Genomic DNA, 19,949 nt, shown 5'->3' with positions numbered 1-19,949 from the left:
ATGAACTTACCGTAAGTACAGCTTTGCTATGAAATTGTGGTTATCGTATTTCCAACCGGATCAGAACTATTTTCCTAAAAAAAAACAGTTTTCTTTTATTTCACTTCGAAAATTTCCCACAAAACAGCACACTAATTAGTTTTTTTTCCCCCTTTTAACCTTGAAACACACCATAATTACCCCCACATTGAGCGCTTAATTTTCTTTTGATAGGATTGAGTTTTTCCACCGGAAGACCACAGTTAAAAAAAAAAGAAGAAATTTTAAATAAGAATCACAGGAAACCGGAACTTTACCGGTGCTTTAGGATTTCTACAGACACAGGGACCACAGACAATTTTTAGAAATCTCACTTCCGGTCGGAAATGGTAGTTCCAGTAAGAAAATGGCTGCATTTTCCTGGAATCTTCAAAATTACTGATTTTGCACACTTATCGGTAATATTTTTTTTCTCTTCTAGGGTTTTTTTTTTTTTTTTAGCTAGAAAACCGGAAATACTAGGTTGTTTCGAGTTCATACGCGCACGCACCGCGCACACACACGTTTTTTTGCGCATATGTCCGGCCTTGAGTTATAATATTCGTGACTATGAGGTTTTTGTGGTTAAAAAATTTGTTTACTTGAATTTTACTTTTATAATAATAATACTGGCAGATTTAATTGATTACGATGGCCTTGTCTATTTATTATGTAATAAAATAATATTTTAAGCACATATTGTGGACCAAAGTTTGATGACGCAGTTTTCCAGCTAGCTGAAGCCTCCATATTACCATTTATGTACAATACGTAGCGTTAAGTGCAAACACCTTTTCGTTAAAGTAAAATTTACAACTACTTATACAAAATGAAGTGTTTTAAATTAAAAATTCACATTTCCGTTTCAGTATGCATAAAACAAAAACAAAATGTTAATTTACCCCTTACATATTTCGCGAGTACATTACGCATTTTGATAGTTGTGCAAAAAAAAATAATAAAATCCATTACAGAATTTCAGGGTTATATGTTAATGACATCACACTAATAGCGTATTAAACATCCTTGTCACACATTCATTCACCATCTCTCTCGAAATCTCGTTCGCTCATCACAATAACGCAAGGTTATCTAAGTTATCCCCCCCCCTCTCTCTCTCTAAAATTGCACGTTCTTTTCCATTTCCTTGGGTCACTTTGCTGCTCAGCGTATTTTCTAATATCCTGCTGTATTTTGTAAAATAAGTAACAATATATAAATATTTTAAATACGTATTATGTAAACTTTAAAATTTTACCAAAAACATTTAGTTTATAATCCTTAATTATTTATTTTTAAGTAAATATATAAATATCGAGCTCTATTTTGAACGCTGTGGCTTTGCGTATTAAGCCAGAATAAGGGGCGGAAGTATTCTTACTTCATTTCTACTGGAAAATGATTATTGTTAAATAAAGTATTAAGGAATAAGTAACTATGTAAAAAAAAAAAAAAATTTCTCACTTTAGTCCAACAGGTGTAGTACCGGACGGAAGTAGAAACCTCTACACCTAACTGATAGATTCACCTCTGACGATGCATGAAAATGCGAAACGCAGTCTGCGTGACTTTCCGACATGTACTCGTAGTGGCTGAGAAGGTGGTGGTAACTATTCCCGAAGGCTAAACAACCATCCTCTTTGGTACCCTACCATCATATTTCCAAATACCTCGACCACCATGAAACCTTTCCTCAACTGTGGTGAGCCTGGAGACAAAACTCCAGCGGGCTGTGGCTCACGAGATCCCGTGGTACCATTACGTAGAGAGAGAGAGAGAGAGAGAGAGAGAGAGAGAGAGAGAGAGAGACTATGTCTCTTACTTAAAGGCCCAGACATGGATACCATGACTTACGGTTTCTTCGCACACCCTTCTGGTGTCAGCTTGGACTTACTACACCATTCCAGGTGTAGGTATGGTATTCCGTACGGCGCGGCGTTCCCTATTAGTCGTCTCTTACGACAGGTAAGGGATCTATCTATCTATACATGGCGCAACAGTCCTAAAGGACCTGCGGGCCTCGTCCACAAGCTTCTGCTAAATACCCTTCTCTTTGGCCTTGATTCTCCAACGCCAAACACCAATTGAGGTGAGGTCATCCTGGAGATTGTCCAGCCAGCGCAAGCGAGGTCTTTCGCTCCGGCGAGCTCCACCGGTCTACGGCAGGGGATACCTAGGGGACTTATTCTTACTCGGCCCCAAACGGAACGTGGCTATCGACAGATAAAAGCAATGATATTTATCCCAATACCTCTGTACCTCTGAACCACATGTTTCTCAACTGCGTAATAATAATGACATAATTGCAAAGGGTGGGGGTGGCCGGAACTATTTAATTACTACAATAGCTAATTGTGCCAGTGATCAGTTGCGCAATAGTATGATGATGAAGCTGCAGTAGGAATTATAATCTCTCCCCTACTTTACAAAAAAATAATAATAACCTTGAAGTATGTGCAAGATAATAATATAATAATGAAAAATATTTTGGATAATAATAATAATATCCTATTAATGACCTGGACTTTTCTCGCACCCCCTGTAATAAAGGGAAGTCTACAGAATAGCCTAGAAGCCATTTTCAAGAAATTTACAAGGGAAATTGCCCATTGAATATTCACTGGATATTTCCGGTAGTACAAAACCGTTGTAAAAAACTCCCACATTCGGTACGATTCCAGTAATTTTCTCCTTTTTTTCTCCAGGGTTTTCCCTCCCTCAAAACTTATTGATCAAATTCCAAAATTTATTGATGGAGATTTCACAAATAAGATTGATTGATTGGTACAATCGTATGGGTATTGCTTATTGATGAATCATTCTACAATAATGGCTTATTGATTATTTGCGTAAAATTCTCTTTGATTGACGTAATGACGATGACGACTTCTTCGACTCTAAAAAAAAGTCGATCACCCTCTCCTGTCATTGACCTTATTCAAGTACATTAAATGAATGTATTTTTTTTTTTTTATACAAACTAGAGGGAACCGCACCAACACTTAATAAAAAATAAATTGGTAAAACTGAGCCGCTAATAAGATTTGTGTTGGAAGTATATATATATATAAAAGATTCTGGGCACGTCCACGGCCTTCTAGAGTCATTCCATTCAATTGTTATTAAAAATTGCTCATACCACGTCAATCAAGGCGGGAGAAAAGGAAAAAAAAGCGCGAGTAAGAAGGCGCTGCAATTTGCATCCTAGACTGCTGAGATCATTTATCGATTTTTTTTTTTAAATTCTTTATTTCCTTTAAAAGGATATATCGTGATCTTTACAAATTTTCTGAGAGTAATTCTGAGAAGAGGGGTTGGTTAGATTTCCTCTCAAAAAGGCCATTTTCCGGTTAGCTGCCATCCTATCTCTGGTGTAACTGTTAAATATATTCTCGTTAAAGTTGAATATGAAAAAAATAATTCTTTAACCGGAAGTATAACATTATTCAGTGGTCCACTTCCTGTGGAAAATGGCTCCCGGCCTATTACGCAGGGTTCCCCAAACTTTTTACACAGGGAACCAGTTCACTGTACGGGAACAAATACAATGCTTAAAGTAAAGAACAAGTAAATGTATGTTAAATCAACAAACTGCCCAGTACTTCTGGAAAATATGAGCCTGCTTTTCGCTAATGAGATGGTCAATATCCGGTTTAGTTATAGTGCTTTGCCTTTCTTACTACTACTGCAGACATTACACACTGCTTCCGGAGTGGGTCCTGCGTCACCAAGAGTAGTACTGTACGTGAAATATAAAGTTCAAAACATGTTTATTTTGGAACATTTTTACGATATCCATTTTTATTGCATTATTCGATAATTTATCAAATACCTATGAGGGAAAAATTAGTAAAAAAAATTTAAATAGATTTTTCCTAGAAATAATTACCAAAAACGATTGGATAATCTCATTGGCGAACGGGATGTGTGAAGTGGGCGGAGTGTAGCTGATGACGTAGTGACACCGTAAGCCACTCCCTCACCAATAAAAGCACAGTTATCTAGTACATAAAATGGTGCTCTTTCACTTTCATTGAATGGTCTAGATTTGGCTTTCTTCTACTTCAGGAAAATATTTGGTTAACTTTTTTGATTTTGCATTCCATTAGAAGTATGAAACCGGAAATATAATGTTCAAAACATGTTCATTTTGGAACATTTTTACGATATCAATTTATATTGCATTATTCGATAATTTATCAAATACCTATGGGGGAAAAATTAGTAAAAAAAATTTAAATAGTATTTTTCCTAGAAATAATTACCAAAAACGATTGGATAATCTCATTGGCGAACGGGATGTGTGAAGTGGGCGGAGTGTAGCTGATGACGTAGTGACACCGTAAGCCACTCCCTCACCAATAAAAGCACAGTTATCTAGAACATAAAATGGTGCTCTTTCACTTTCATCCAATGGTCTAGATTTGGCTTTCTTTTACTTCAGGAAAATATTTGGTTAACTTTTTTGATTCTGCATTACATTAGAAGTTTGAAACCGGAAATATAATGTTCAAAACATGTCCATTTTGGACATTTTTACGATATCAATTTTTATTGCATTATTCGATAATTTATCAAATACCTATGGGGGAAAAATTAGTAAAAAAAATTTAAATAGTATTTTTCCTAGAAATAATTACCAAAAACGATTGGCTAATCTCATTGGTGAACGGGATGTGTGAAGTGGGCGGAGTGTAGCTGATGACGTAGTGACACCGTAAGCCACTCCCTCACCAATAAAAGCACAGTTATCTAGAACATAAAATGGTGCTCTTTCACTTTCATTGAATGGTCTAGATTTGGCTTTCTTTTACTTCAGGAAAATATTTGGTTAACTTTTTTGATTCTGCATTACATTAGAAGTTTGAAACCGGAAATATAATGTTCAAAACATGTCCATTTTGGACATTTTTACGATATCAATTTTTATTGCATTATTCGATAATTTATCAAATACCTATGGGGGAAAAATTAGTAAAAAAAATTTAAATAGTATTTTTCCTAGAAATAATTACCAAAAACGATTGGCTAATCTCATTGGCGAACGGGATGTGTGAATTAGGCAGGCTGTAGCTGATGACGTAGTGACACCGTAAGCCATTCCCTAACCAATAAAAGCACAGTTATCTAGTACATAAAATGGTGCTCTTTCACTTTCATCCAATGGTCTAGATTTGGCTTTCTTGGCTTTCTTTTACTTCAGGAAAATATTTGGTTAACATTTTTGATTTTGCATTCCATTAGAAGTATGAAACCGGAAATATAATGTTCAAAACACGTTTATTTTGGACATTTTTACGATATCAATTTTTATTGCATTATTCGATAATTTATCAAATACCTATGGGGGAAAAATTAGTAAAAAAAATTTAAATAGTATTTTTCCTAGAAATAATTACCAAAAACGATTGGATAATCTCATTGGCGAACGGGATGTGTGAATTAGGCAGGCTGTAGCTGATGACGTAGTGACACCGTAAGCCACTCCCTAACCAATAAAAGCACAGTTATCTAGTACATAAAATGGTGCTCTTTCACTTTCATCCAATGGTCTAGATTTGGCTTTCTTTTACTTCAGGAAAATATTTGGTTAACATTTTTGATTTTGCATTCCATTAGAAGTATGAAACCGGAAATATAATGTTCAAAACACGTTTATTTTGGACATTTTTACGATATCAATTTTTATTGCATTATTCGATAATTTATCAAATACCTATGGGGGAAAAATTAGTAAAAAAAATTTAAATAGTATTTTTCCTAGAAATAATTACCAAAAACGATTGGATAATCTCATTGGCGAACGGGATGTTTGAAGTAGGCGGTCTGAAGCTGATGACGTAGTGAAACCGTAAGCCACTCCCTCACCAATAAAAGCACAGTTATGCAGTACATAAAATGGTGCTCTTTCACTTTCTTTGAATGGTCTAGATTTGGCTTTCTTTTACTTCAGGAAAATATTTGGTTAACATTTTTGATTTTGCATTCCATTAGAAGTATGAAACCGGAAATATAATGTTCAAAACATGTTTATTTTGGACATTTTTACGATATCAATTTTTATTGCATTATTCGATAATTTATCAAATACCTATGGGGGAAAAATTAGTAAAAAAAATTTAAATAGTATTTTTCCTAGAAATAATTACCAAAAACGATTGGATAATCTCATTGGCGAACGGGATGTTTGAAGTAGGCGGTCTGAAGCTGATGACGTAGTGAAACCGTAAGCCACTCCCTCACCAATAAAAGCACAGTTATGCAGTACATAAAATGGTGCTCTTTCACTTTCATTGAATGGTCTAGATTTGGCTTTCTTTTACTTCAGGGAAATATTTGGTTAACTTTTTTGATTCTGCATTACATTAGAAGTATGAAACCGGAAATATAATGTTCAAAACATGTTTATTTTGGACATTTTTACGATATCAATTTTTATTGCATTATTCGATAATTTATCAAATACCTATGGGGGAAAAATAGTAAAAAAAATTTAAATAGTATTTTTCCTAGAAATAATTACCAAAAACGATTGGATAATCTCATTGGCGAACGGGATGTTTGAAGTAGGCGGTCTGAAGCTGATGACGTAGTGAAACCGTAAGCCACTCCCTCACCAATAAAAGCACAGTTATGCAGTACATAAAATGGTGCTCTTTCACTTTCATTGAATGGTCTAGATTTGGCTTTCTTTTACTTCAGGGAAATATTTGGTTAACTTTTTTGATTCTGCATTACATTAGAAGTATGAAACCGGAAATATAATGTTCAAAACATGTTTATTTTGGACATTTTTACGATATCAATTTTTATTGCATTATTCGATAATTTATCAAATACCTATGGGGGAAAAATAGTAAAAAAAATTTAAATAGTATTTTTCCTAGAAATAATTACCAAAAACGATTGGATAATCTCATTGGCGAACGGGATGTGTGAAGTGGGCGGAGTGTAGCTGATGACGTAGTGACACCGTAAGCCACTCCCTCACCAATAAAAGCACAGTTATCTAGTACATAAAATGGTGATCTTTCACTTTCATTGAATGGTCTAGATTTGGCTTTCTTTTACTTCCAGAAAATATTTCGTTAACATTTTTGATTTTGCATTCCATTAGAAGTATGAAACCGGAAATATAATGTTCAAAACATGTTTATTTTGGACATTTTTACGATATCAATTTTTATTGCATTATTCGATAATTTATCAAATACCTATGGGGGAAAAATTAGTAAAAAAAATTTAAATAGTATTTTTCCTAGAAATAATTACCAAAAACGATTGGCTAATCTCATTGGCGAACGGGATGTGTGAAGTGGGCGGAGTGTAGCTGATGACGTAGTGACACCGTAAGCCACTCCCTCACCAATAAAAGCACAGTTATCTAGTACATAAAATGGTGCTCTTTCACTTTCATTGAATGGTCTAGATTTGGCTTTGTTTTTCTTCCAGAAAATATTTCGTTAACATTTTTGATTTTGCGTTCCATTAGAAGTATGAAACCGGAAATATGATGTTCAAAACATGTTTATTTTGGACATTTTTACGATATCAATTTTTATTGCATTATTCGATAATTTATCAAATACCTATGGGGGAAAAATTAGTAAAAAAAATTTAAATAGTATTTTTCCTAGAAATAATTACCAAAAACGATTGGCTAATCTCATTGGCGAACGGGATGTGTGAAGTGGCCGGAGTGTAGCTGATGACGTAGTGACACCGTAAGCCACTCCCTCACCAATAAAAGCACAGTTATCTAGTACATAAAATGGTGATCTTTCACTTTCATTGAATGGTCTAGATTTGGCTTTCTTTTACTTCAGGGAAATATTTGGTTAACTTTTTTGATTTTGCATTCCATTAGAAGTATGAAACCGGAAATATAATGTTCAAAACATGTTTATTTTGGACATTTTTACGATATCAATTTTTATTGCATTATTCGATAATTTATCAAATACCTATGGGGGAAAAATTAGTAAAAAAAATTTAAATAGTATTTTTCCTAGAAATAATTACCAAAAACGATTGGCTAATCTCATTGGCGAACGGGATGTGTGAAGTGGGCGGAGTGTAGCTGATGACGTAGTGACACCGTAAGCCACTCCCTCACCAATAAAAGCACAGTTATCTAGTACATAAAATGGTGCTCTTTCACTTTCATTGAATGGTCTAGATTTGGCTTTCTTTTACTTCAGGGAAATATTTGGTTAACTTTTTTGATTCTGCATTACATTAGAAGTATGAAACCGGAAATATAATGTTCAAAACATGTTTATTTTGGACATTTTTACGATATCAATTTTTATTGCATTATTTGATAATTTATCAAATACCTATGGGGGAAAAATTAGTAAAAAAAATTTAAATAGTATTTTTCCTAGAAATAATTACCAAAAACGATTGGATAATCTCATTGGCGAACGGGATGTTTGAAGTAGGCGGTCTCTAGCTGATGACGTAGTGACACCGTAAGCCACTCCCTCACCAATAAAAGCACAGTTATGCAGTACATAAAATGCTGCTCTTTCACTTTCATCCAATGGTCTAGATTTGGCTTTCTTTTACTTCAGGGAAATATTTGGTTAACTTTTTTGATTCTGCATTACATTAGAAGTATGAAACCGGAAATATAATGTTCAAAACATGTTTATTTTGGACATTTTTACGATATCAATTTTTATTGCATTATTTGATAATTTATCAAATACCTATGGGGGAAAAATTAGTAAAAAAAATTTAAATAGGATTTTTCCTAGAAATAATTACCAAAAACGATTGGATAATCTCATTGGCGAACGGGATGTGTGAAGTAGGCGGTCTGAAGCTGATGACGTAGTGACACTGTAAGCCACGCCCTCACCAATAAAAGCACAGTTATGCAGTACATAAAATGGTGCTCTTTCACTTTCATCCAATGGTCTAGATTTGGCTTTCTTTTACTTCAGGGAAATATTTGGTTAACTTTTTTGATTCTGCATTACATTAGAAGTATGAAACCGGAAATATAATGTTCAAAACATGTTTATTTGGGACATTTTTACGATATCAATTTTTATTGCATTATTCGATAATTTATCAAAATATCAGGAAGTCATGTCAGTGTCTCTCCTAGGATTTGCTTTAAATTCCGTAAATATATACATTTCCTTTTCTAAGTCCGAACAAGATATAGATCAGTTCTAGGGAAATGTTCCTAATTAGACTTCTCTCTAATAAATTATCTTTTCCGTATTTTGTAGCCATCTACTTCGTGCATAATCATTGAAGGAAAGACATCAGTTTGAGTCATCTATACAGGCCGTGGGTGGGGACATAATTGAAACTCTTTGGTTATGTAAAGACATAATTGAAACTGATTCCCTGACCGGTTGGCCACGTCAGAAGTATTGATTTCCTTTCACTTATATACCCGCCAGGGTATCAATTTTCTATTAAAACTTTTGGCACGTAGTAACAATATAATCTAGGAGGTTATGATGAAAGACACAGACTCCGCAGAACTTGTATCTCCGCGCTAGGAAATCTCTCTCTCTCTTTCTCTTACGACAATTTGTATTGATATGTTTTATCACATTTCGTGGAATTGCTCCAATGATGTTTGATCATGCAGGAACATCCTGGAAGACTCGCCACGATCTTCTTTTTAGTTCTCAGAAGTGTTCCCCCCCCCCCAAACAACTCCACAGATTATCCTTCAAAACTCCTGAACGTTTTGGGTTAGATTTCTTTCTTATTTTTCCCTTTTAGAAAAAGGGATCTCCCTCCAATCCCTGCGCAAATGGAAAGTATCCCTTAACGGAATTTACTTAATATATTGGAAAATCTTTTCTGAAAAATGTCAATTTTTGGTCACTCATAACTACGCGAATTGTTTACCTGAAGAAGTCATGCGAGTTTCCTGTTGTTGTTGATTTTACTTTTCTTAATTCTAATTTTTCATTTGTAGGTGAATTCAAGGTCATAGTCGCTCTTTATTCCTCTCCCCCTCCCGCCATCCATTTTATTTTTCCTACAGAAAAAATGGTGGCGTGATTTAATCGTTTTTGCGTCATTTTCTCTTCTTTGTAATGTCATTTAATCATGCGATATTTAAAAAAGTTAAAAGAATTTAATTATAATATGGTAATTTGCATATCTTAGTATGGTTTCCTTCGCGCGCATAATTCATCCGGTACTATCGTTCGTATATGATGACTAACGGGAGATAGTTTCCTGTTGTAATACTGAACGTCTTTTGGCAAATTACGCGGCTAAGGAACAGGCCACATAAAATGTGGGTAACTGAAAATTGCAATTTTTCCAGATTTTCTATTTTTTTTTTTTTTTACTTTCCACCGGAAAAATCGGTTTCAGAGAGTCTCTGGGTTCGGAAAAAAAGATTCTAACTTTTTCCTTTTACTCTTCTACAAGTAGCGTGTTCGTATTTGTATATCGTTAAATTTTTCTTTGGAGCAATTTTTCCGAGAAAACTCGATTAAGAGCACTTTGTGGGGCGAAGAGGTTAGGTTTCCCTCTAAAGTTTTATTTAAGAGTTTTAGCAGAATACCGGAAGTAAACCTTAAATTGAATCTCTTCTAGCTCAGGGAACTGGTATCGCCAACTATCAACTCAATAAATGAGCTGTTATTTTTGAAAATGGTATAAGTCCAATTTTTAAAAAAATGAGTTAATGGTAATTTCAGTAAGATATAGACACATTCTTTCCATATTTATAGTCATACATTACGATGGAGTACGATTTTTTTTATAAAGTCAACAAAAGAATTTTGACTATAAAATGTTATCACAAAAATATCTTTTTTGAAAGTGGAATAAGTCCATTTCTAATAATTATAATTAAAACAACTTTTTTATTGCAATTATTTTTTATTATTACTACTTCAGTTATTTTTTCATTTATATTTTTAAACTCTTTAACAAAAACTTACAGTTTAAAAAGTTAAGTATAAGGGTTGATTAAACGCCAAAAGGTACACAAATCAGCAAGTACCCAACATTTCATTAATACTTCATTGATATTATTTAAGTAATTTTACTGCATTAATTTTCATTAATATTTTTTAGAATTCATTAGATGTCACAGACCCTTATGCTGGCCATTTTCATCTACAAAATATATGTTCAAGTAGCACTGTAGATTGATTGTAGTATCTATTTATCTATAATAATCAAACTATTAATCACAGGTTAAAAAAAAAATCATAAAAAATATGAGGCTAAAAATTCAAAAACTGTTTTTAAAAAATGCTTACACCAACATACATCAATGATTTTGCTTATTTTATTTATTTATTTTTATTTTTAAACAAAAATATATAAGTTCATTCTTCGATTAATGTAATTGTTACTTTATGTAGTAGTCAAACGTTTATAATAATAGGTAATAATTAATCTGGCTTTATCCGCAAATAATATAGTTTTCTTCAATTACATTCTCAATCTAGGTATTCTTCTAGGTATATATGTAATATAAAATAAATAAAATATGCATAAATAAAATTAGGGGGACTAAATTAAATTACAATTGAGAAATGAATAATTATTGTTGCACAATCTACTTGTTATTAACTGTGTGTTATTTGTGCTCACGAATATTTCGGTAAGACGAATTCAATACTAAAATATTGTTTTAAATCCTCCGAGATTCAAATTTAATCAGTAGCCGACTCTAACTTTGTCTTTTTCTACTTTAACATGCATGTACATATATGTGACAACTTCAGAATAAAGCATATTAAAGATAAATCAGAAGAATAATTTGGAATACAGTTAAAATAAAGTACCTATTTAATAACGAAGTTATAATATACATTTTATCATAATTATAACAAAAAAATATTATGAATGAACTGGCCAGCATAAGGGTCTGTGACATCTAATGAATTCTAAAAAATATTAATGAAAATTAATGCAGTAAAATTACTTAAATAATATCAATGAAGTATTAATGAAATGTTGGGTACTTGCTGATTTGTGTACCTTTTGGCGTTTAATCAACCCTTATACTTAACTTTTTAAACTGTAAGTTTTTGTTAAAGAGATTTTTGTACCTTTTGGATAGATTTTCCTTTTTGTCTATTTTACAAAGTTACTTATCTGCTTCACAGATTTTTTTAAAATTTAGAATAAGCAATTCTATCATTATAACCTGATAAGGTGTTAAGTCGGAACCATAACTACCATTGGAGAGATCTTTTTAAAGAATGATTATAGTTGCCATCCTCAATAACAACTTTTTTGAGAAAGCGTTTTGAATAAAATAGGAAGGTATTTGTACGTAAATAGCAAAATTAAATTGCGATTTAAGTACTTCCTTTTAAGAGGAGTAAGAAAAATAAACTGCGATTACAGTACTTCTCCCTAAAAGGCTGAGAAGCAAAGATTTTGAATCGAACGACCATTCATTGATGTAAATCGGTTCACTCAGTGATAATTTTATCGATTGCAATACTTCCTCTTAGTAGGTGTAAGAGCATGAAGGCACTTCACACCCACGTAGAGGAGCTTTAACCACTTCTTCGTGCTAAATTTTATCAAAATCGGCATAAGCGATATAGAAATATTGGTAATAATAGTTTTAGAATGGGCCTTATTTGGGTGGGGCGAACTCCCCTCCTTATGAGGCACGGCGTCGAGACTTTTAAAGTTCAAATCTGTACAAAATTTCGATTCGATTGATACTTCATTCATGAAAATTGGTTCACTTGTCGATAATTTGAAACGATTGCTATACTTCCCCTTAACAAGTGTAAGAGCAGATCGTCGCTTTAATGTTACGTAGGGGAGCCCTAACCCTGTCATCCTACCAAATTTTATCAAAATCGGGCTAAGATTTACAGAGTAATTAGTAATAATAATTTTGGAGGGGGCTTTACATAAAGGGGGCTAACTCCTCTCCCATTCAATGTACAGCATCGAGACCCCCAAAAGGCACATCTACATAAAATTCCGAATCGAATGACACCTCATTCATGAAAATCGGTTCGCGCGTTTAGGCGCTACGCAGTTTACAAAAAAGGTAACAACAACAAGAACAAGAACAAGAACAAGAACAACAACAACAACAATTTCTGAAAATGCCGTTTTTGCTCATTTTCGGCAACTTTTTTCTCGAAAACTATTAGATCTGGGTTGTTGCAAAAAAATTACAGTGATAAAGGAGGGTTTGCCCTATATTTTAAAGAAAATTTGGGAATTTTATCTTTTATAGAAAAAGAGAAAAAAATTGTCAAAGTTGGGTGTTTTTCAACGTTACGCTTTTTCGTGCAGTTTTTGACGATCAACCCTTATACAACTGTCCTACCGGACAGTTTTAATTAATTCAAATGCAAAACCTTAAATATCTCGATACACGGAATAATGGACTTATAACACTTTCAAAAATAATAGCTCAATTGTTTCCAGACTGCTTGGAAATACATCTAAACACGATGTGCACCATAAGCTTTGGAACCAACCACCAGCTTTAGAGATGCTTTTCGGAGCAGCTTACCTGTGGAATGTTCTTAAAAAAGCTATAAGCCTAGATTCAGCCAGCTTATGATGCAGGTTCTGCCAAAGCTCCTGCTTCTTCAGCCTACAGCAGAGGTACTTCTGGGAACAGACATTGATTTTGACGTCTGGTTTGCCATTATTAACGACTTCCTTATCCGGTCCCCAACTTCTTCTTCATCTTTGTCTAATGCTCTGATGCCTTTCAGCGTCGAGCTTTACATAACTTAGGCCCTTCACCAACGGATGTACTCTTCCCTGTTGTTTGCCAATTTTTGGATAGAAGACCCTAGTCTGACCTCGTTTTTGTCTCCAGCTTATGGAGCAATATGTTTTGAAAAGACTCCTTGACTCCTTGGCTCCCCAACTAGGTGTTGTCATGGTGCGCCCTATCGTAAATCATATACCTCATAGATCCTTTCTTATTCACTTATCCCAGAATTCTTTTATTTTATCCCCTCTGTTCTTTTTTTTTGCAGTTTATTTAAAAGTGTTAAGAGACTGTGTATTGCTTATCCGGCCAAGTCCACAAGTTTTTGCAGCGGCTAGCCTGGACGGAGAGAGGGACTTTGCTCGTACAATTGCTGAAAGAGTATCACGTAATCAAACCGGTTTCTCCATTGCCTTTCTTGGAATGTGGTGGTGATCTTATCGCGCTTCCTTCCTGCCTCGTTTCTTCTACTCCTTTAAATACTGTATTTCTACCAGAAATATATTTGTAACCTTTTTCTTTTTTTTAAAGTTTCCCTTATTAGGGGGGAAAATATTACACCGTCATCTTGCATTTTCTATTTCGATTTTACACCGGATATGTCCATTTTTTTTTAGAATGGTGTTACTGTATGCGGACCAAATAAATAAAAACGGAAGTTAGCGATCTAAATCACGCTACCGGAAATACCTCTTTACGTAACGTAGATTTTTCACTTTTTTTTTTTAGATTTTCCCAAAATGGCGGCTAATTTTTTCACTTTTCAACTATGTGCGCGCAAACACATTGCACCAAACATTTTTATTGAAAACATTGACCTAGGTATAATTCGATTAAAACTCACATTAGGAGGAGGGAAGTGGGTGGGTTTTAGCTTTTGTCGGTCTTCAGTGACGTAAATAATCAGTATAGTTTATGACGCTCTTGTTTTATACAATATATTTTTTAATGGTGTACGAGGTGTGGCGATTAAATAACGAGACTATTGCTGTAAAAACATTTTATTTTAAATTTATACTTATTTAGTTATTATTACCTTCAATATACACCTCTCCCCTATCTCTACAACGCTCCATGTGAATTTATTACCATTGTTCAGAAACAGTGCTGGAAGTCTTTTTCTAAGAGCTCCTGCATGACGTGTGCCGCTTTTTCTTTCACAGCTTCAACGGACTGAAAATCCTGTTCCTTTTAATGCAGATTTGACTTTGGGAAACAGATCTAAAGTCACATGGGGCCGTCAGGTCAGGCGAATAAGGCGGATGGGCTAGAAACTGGGATGTTGTACTTTTGGCTAGAAACGTCTTCTTGACAGACAGTGTGAGCCCGGCGCGTTGTCTTGATGGAGAACCCCGTGACTTGTTCTTCCAAAAAATCGGGTCCGTTTTTTTCCTTACTCTTTCACGGAGTTGAGCAAGCACCTCACCGTAGTAATGTTGATTAATTATAATCTATATTTTCATCCGTTTTGGACGTGGAAGGGCGGCGACCCGGGGCGGTCATCATCTCCGATGGTCTTCTCGGCCATCTTGGAAACGCTTGAACCACTCAAAAACTCCGCGCACGTGATACAACTTTCATCGCCATAAACTTCTTTTAATAAAAGATCAAGTTTCAGTAGGGGTTTTAACCAAGTTTTGATGTGAAATTTCACGACAATTCGTTGCTCTACTACACATTGTGTAAGTATCATGTTTTCGCGCAAAACGAAACTAACACCTCTTACACAAACGACGACTGTTCCGGTCAGACACAGATTTCTCCTACAAACACGAGAGAGACGCTGCACAATCGAAAGAGAAGGCTTTACGCTGCTGCACAGCTGTTAGGTCGTTAGGATTTGGCGCATGCTTAAGTTCTTATGTAGCACAACATCAGTCTCGTTATTTTTTAATAGCCACACCTCGTATTAACTGTGTTGCCCAAATTTGGAATTTTTTGTGTATCAATTCTTTTCTTTTAGTGCATTCTGACTGGAAATGGGGTTAGTTTTCTGAATTAAAATGTTATTTTTAGGTTTAATTTGCGGCTTTTCTTATCTAGTTAAAGGTAGTAAAAAATTGCTAACAATGTTTGGAAATTCCATGTTTTAAAAAAAGGACGAATGAGGTAGAACCCTAAGAGTAAAAGAAAATCATGCGAATCCCTCTCTAACTCATTGCTGGTCGTCTCGGATTTTCCTAGTTTTCACAGGAAGTGTTCGTATTGGGGTTTCAGACCGGGAAAACTACATTAGTGAGAGAGAGGGGGAAGATGATTTTCTTCACGTACAAGGGCAGCTGAAGTCATGTTTTTCCTTCAATAGAGTTTTGTCACCATTTGAATCCTAATCATCATTTTTTTTTGTAATTAGAAAATTTTTAAAGTACGCTCGCTAACTACTGAAAAGAAATGAAATAGTCGTGTGTGTTTTATCATTTAGCGGAAGTGGTGAACATGACGGTTCCGGGAGCCAGAGAGTAAAACCAAGAATAGTGTGCAGAGTTTTTAACAAAAAAATAGAAGAGAAATCAGTAATCACAAGTAAATTGATAATAGAGTGTAACATCCATTAGTTTCGCGCACACAGAACCTGTTTTTTATGGCTGTGTTCCACTTTCGCTCTGTTGTTGTGATGATGACGTGACGTAGAATAGAAGACGAAACGAAGAATTGGTATTATGAAGAAGAGGAGGAGGAGGAGGTACACGCAGAGCCCAACCTACATGAGGTTTGTCATTATCCAGATAATGCTCTCTTTTTGGGCACCGGGATTCTCAATAAATAAATGAAAAAAGAAGGAAGATAGAAAGAGAGAGAGAGAGAAATTGGTGTCAACTGTGGCGAAGAAGAAAGAAGTGGTGGGAGGTACGTGCTCTAATGGCTGTGGATGGCTGTGGAGGGTCACCGTTAGTTCTGTTTGTAGCTACTTCCGCCAGCCAATTCGTCAAGTCTGCTGCTATCATTACGGACCTAACTATATTCTAATTACACTATATACCTGGTGTGAACCAGTTACATGACTCGCTTTCTCCCAGGTGTTTCATTTTTGGCGCCTGATAATGAAGTAAAAGGGAGGGGGAAATCGAAATAAGTAAAGGGACACTTCCGGTTTGGCTGCTATTTCTAATAGTTTAATTAGATTAGATTGTATTAGAAGGGCGGTTCTACCAGAAAGGGGAAGGAACGCAGGCAATCCAAAATGGTTCCCATTGTTCCCCGCCCACCCATCATCTCATAAGAGATACCGGGGTTTAAAATACAAATCTGGCTAAAGTTTGCCAGATGCTAATATAATAAACTAATAAAGTAGTAACAGGACACTCAATCGCCCAGTGCACTGGAATAAACCTAGAAAGTTCTGGTAAAGATTACCAGATGCCACAATCTCCGGTAGGGAGAGACATTTGACCTTCCGAAGACGAGAAATCTAGTTTCAGAATAAACTGGACACACCTCTACAAAGTGCCGCACAGTCTCATTGGACTCCACCACAGCCAGCGTAGATTGGCGGCTGGGTAAGGCCGCATTTGTGCAAGATGGTACGCTAATTTCGCATATCCAACACAACACCTGAACCAAACTGGCGGATCCGGGACCTGCCTGACGGCAGTCAGCTCGGGGATCTCCACCGTGTTTCCCCGGTGTTCCTTCAAAATCCATTGCTTCACTGCTCTGTCCTACAACGTCGATAGGATACAGGGGATAATGGGGCTGAGCGAGTCATTGCTATTATCGCAGCTCCTTCCTTTGCTGTTTTGATCAGCAAGTTCGTTACCCCGGAATCCCAGAGTGACCAGGGGGACCAAGCAACCGCCGTAACAGTATTTAAAGCTCCCAGCTAATAATTTAATTACATTATAAGACAGAAGTTATGAGAGTGTTCTCTCATCTGAGTCAGTTATCTGAGTCCCGGCTTCATGTGTGGCCACAGATTCTTTGAACTTCCTCTTTTTACCGGAAGTAGGTTTTTTTCTTGTTATCTTTATTAGCCGAATTGGTATTGGCCAATCACTAAAAATTGATAAAATGCATTGAATTGCGTAAAAGAAAAGAAAATGTAAAGATAACAAAATATTTCTTCATCAGCCTTGCTTAGGACAGGAAATAATTGAAGAAGATGATGATAAATCGATATTTTTTTAAAGGAAATTGTAGAACCACTTAAATAGTGTTTTTAGATGATAACATCGTCTGCTGATTGGCGGGGGCTTAAAAGAAAAATTGTGATGGAAATTTCATAATTAAATCTTGATGTACGTAATTCATAATTAACTTTTAACATGGTGTTTAACTTTGATTGGTTTAAAAATATGTAAGATTAATATCTCATTTTTTTTTCATTAATTAATTTTTTTTTTTTTTTGCAATTAGAGTGAAAGCGAGAATGCTTATTTTTGTAACAGGGGAGGAGAGAACACAAGATAATTGTGGTGTTATACAACAGCTGTTTTTTGACGAGATGCTTATTATCCGTATTTATATGGCAGTGGACTTATAGATCAGCTGTTCTGAGAATTACGATTTCAGTGTTATAAGTTCCCCTTATCCCACTGTTTGGTATTTAAGCATATATAAAATATTCTAATATTGAATAAAATTTTTTGGTGACGTGATTCATGAAAGCTAAAGCATAAAAGATAATTGCCAAGCTTTCCTCCTTGGGAGTAGGTCATCTTCAGGGCTTCACGTATTTTACTAAAAAAAAAATATATATATATATATATATATAGTTTGCTATAAGTTTTAAGGAAATGGAAAAAACAATGGATGCACGAAGATGAATGAAAGACTAGCGATTTTCGTAAAAAAATTAATTTAAGTTTTGTTAATTACACTTCCGGTTCTAAAAACATTGGACAAACTTCCAGGTTAATTAGCGCTGCTAACGTGTGATTTTTTGGTAAACCCAAAGTACCTTTTTATAGGTTATGGATAAATTTGTTCATTCAGTAAAAAGATTCCATGTTTGTAGAAAAATTTGAATTCTACAGAATGGGTGACAGACAGAGCCCGTTCAGTTATTTATAGTTGGCTAGGATTTCAGCGCTGAAAGTTCGTTTTGTGCATGCTTGCACGAACGTTGATCTTGTTCCTCCTGTGGTAGGTACGAATAGGTAGGGCATTCCCCCAAGGTCATGGAAGAAATAGGAGGTTTTCTCGTCGCCCAGGAGGGTGCCGCCGCCGCTCCTGGACCAACTGGACTTGGATTGTACTTCATCCACGGCCTCCTTAATCATATCTCTCTCTCTCTCCGTCCTTCTCGTTTTCACGCACACTCCCACCATAATATTGGCCATCCTTTATTACGTCATCATGTTATTATATTGTCAGTTAACCACACCCTAGCGATTTGTTTTTTGGACTAAAATCTGGTGTGAAAAAACTCACAGGACTGCTCTCTAATATAATATAACTTATAATTATCGAAGTGCTAACTTTTTTTTTTTTGATCTTTTATTGGAATTTACAACTGCAACGGTGGTTGCAACAAGCAAATATGGTACCTGATAGCAAAAAAATAAAAGAAAATCATGAGTGGAGAAGGCACCCAGTGGTGTCACTCCAGTAACGTGCTCTTGCTATACTGCTCTCATGATAAGAGTAGATCACGAGAGGCCATATTCTCTTCAATCTCCTTGAAGGATCACCCCTGGTATTGCTGAAGAAGATAGGTGTTCTATGAGAGAGGGTTAGGGATGAGCTGCTGTAGAGTGGAATAAAATTTGAGAAAAGCGAGTGTTAGCAGGATCTAGTAATGAAAGGGATTATGAAATAGTATTAATGCGTTAATTGTTATAACTCTGGAAGAGATATGTCTGTCCTGCCACTCTCAGTGGAATTGTGGAAATGATTCGGTTTTAAAAGAGACAAAAAGTAGGAATTCCCAAAATATATATATTCTTATTTAAGTAAGAAATATTCAAAAATGTTTACTGAATAAAAATTTAATGTTATTTTGGGGAATACGCACTTACTTTTTGTGAGGTACTATTTCCTGTCTATGAAATTAGACCCTTTTTAATAAATTTTTTTCAGTGCACTGCCGGCCTCCGGACAATGTTCTCTCGTTACAGACAACACTGTCCATCACCGGACAGTGAGCTTGTAAGAAGCTCCTAGGAAGAGGAAATCTATGGGGTCAGCAGCTGGATTCGAACCCGGGACCTCCGCGTGAGAGTCCAGAATGCTAACCGCATAGCTAATCCCTTCCCTTAAGAGAAAATTTTGTTCCTTCTGGTTT

General features: G+C 35.3%; 2 protein-coding genes across 10 annotated transcripts in view; both read left to right on the top strand.

The window, feature by feature from the left end:
- LOC141459667 (serine/threonine-protein kinase MARK2-like) overlaps positions 1-19,949 on the top strand; it is a 280,726-nt gene that overhangs the window by 27,004 nt on the left and 233,773 nt on the right. The gene's annotated exons all lie outside the window — the stretch shown is intronic.
- Positions 1-19,949, top strand: part of LOC141459686 (uncharacterized) — a 34,417-nt gene that overhangs the window by 2,231 nt on the left and 12,237 nt on the right. The window lies entirely within an intron of this gene.

Source organism: Rhodnius prolixus, unplaced genomic scaffold (assembly GCF_049639745.1).
Source record: "Rhodnius prolixus isolate KJV_2025 unplaced genomic scaffold, Rpr scaffold_17, whole genome shotgun sequence".
Classification (NCBI taxonomy): Eukaryota; Metazoa; Arthropoda; class Insecta; order Hemiptera; family Reduviidae; genus Rhodnius; species Rhodnius prolixus.
Note: the sequence above shows the minus strand (reverse complement) of the source record. Positions and strands in the feature narration are given on the sequence as shown.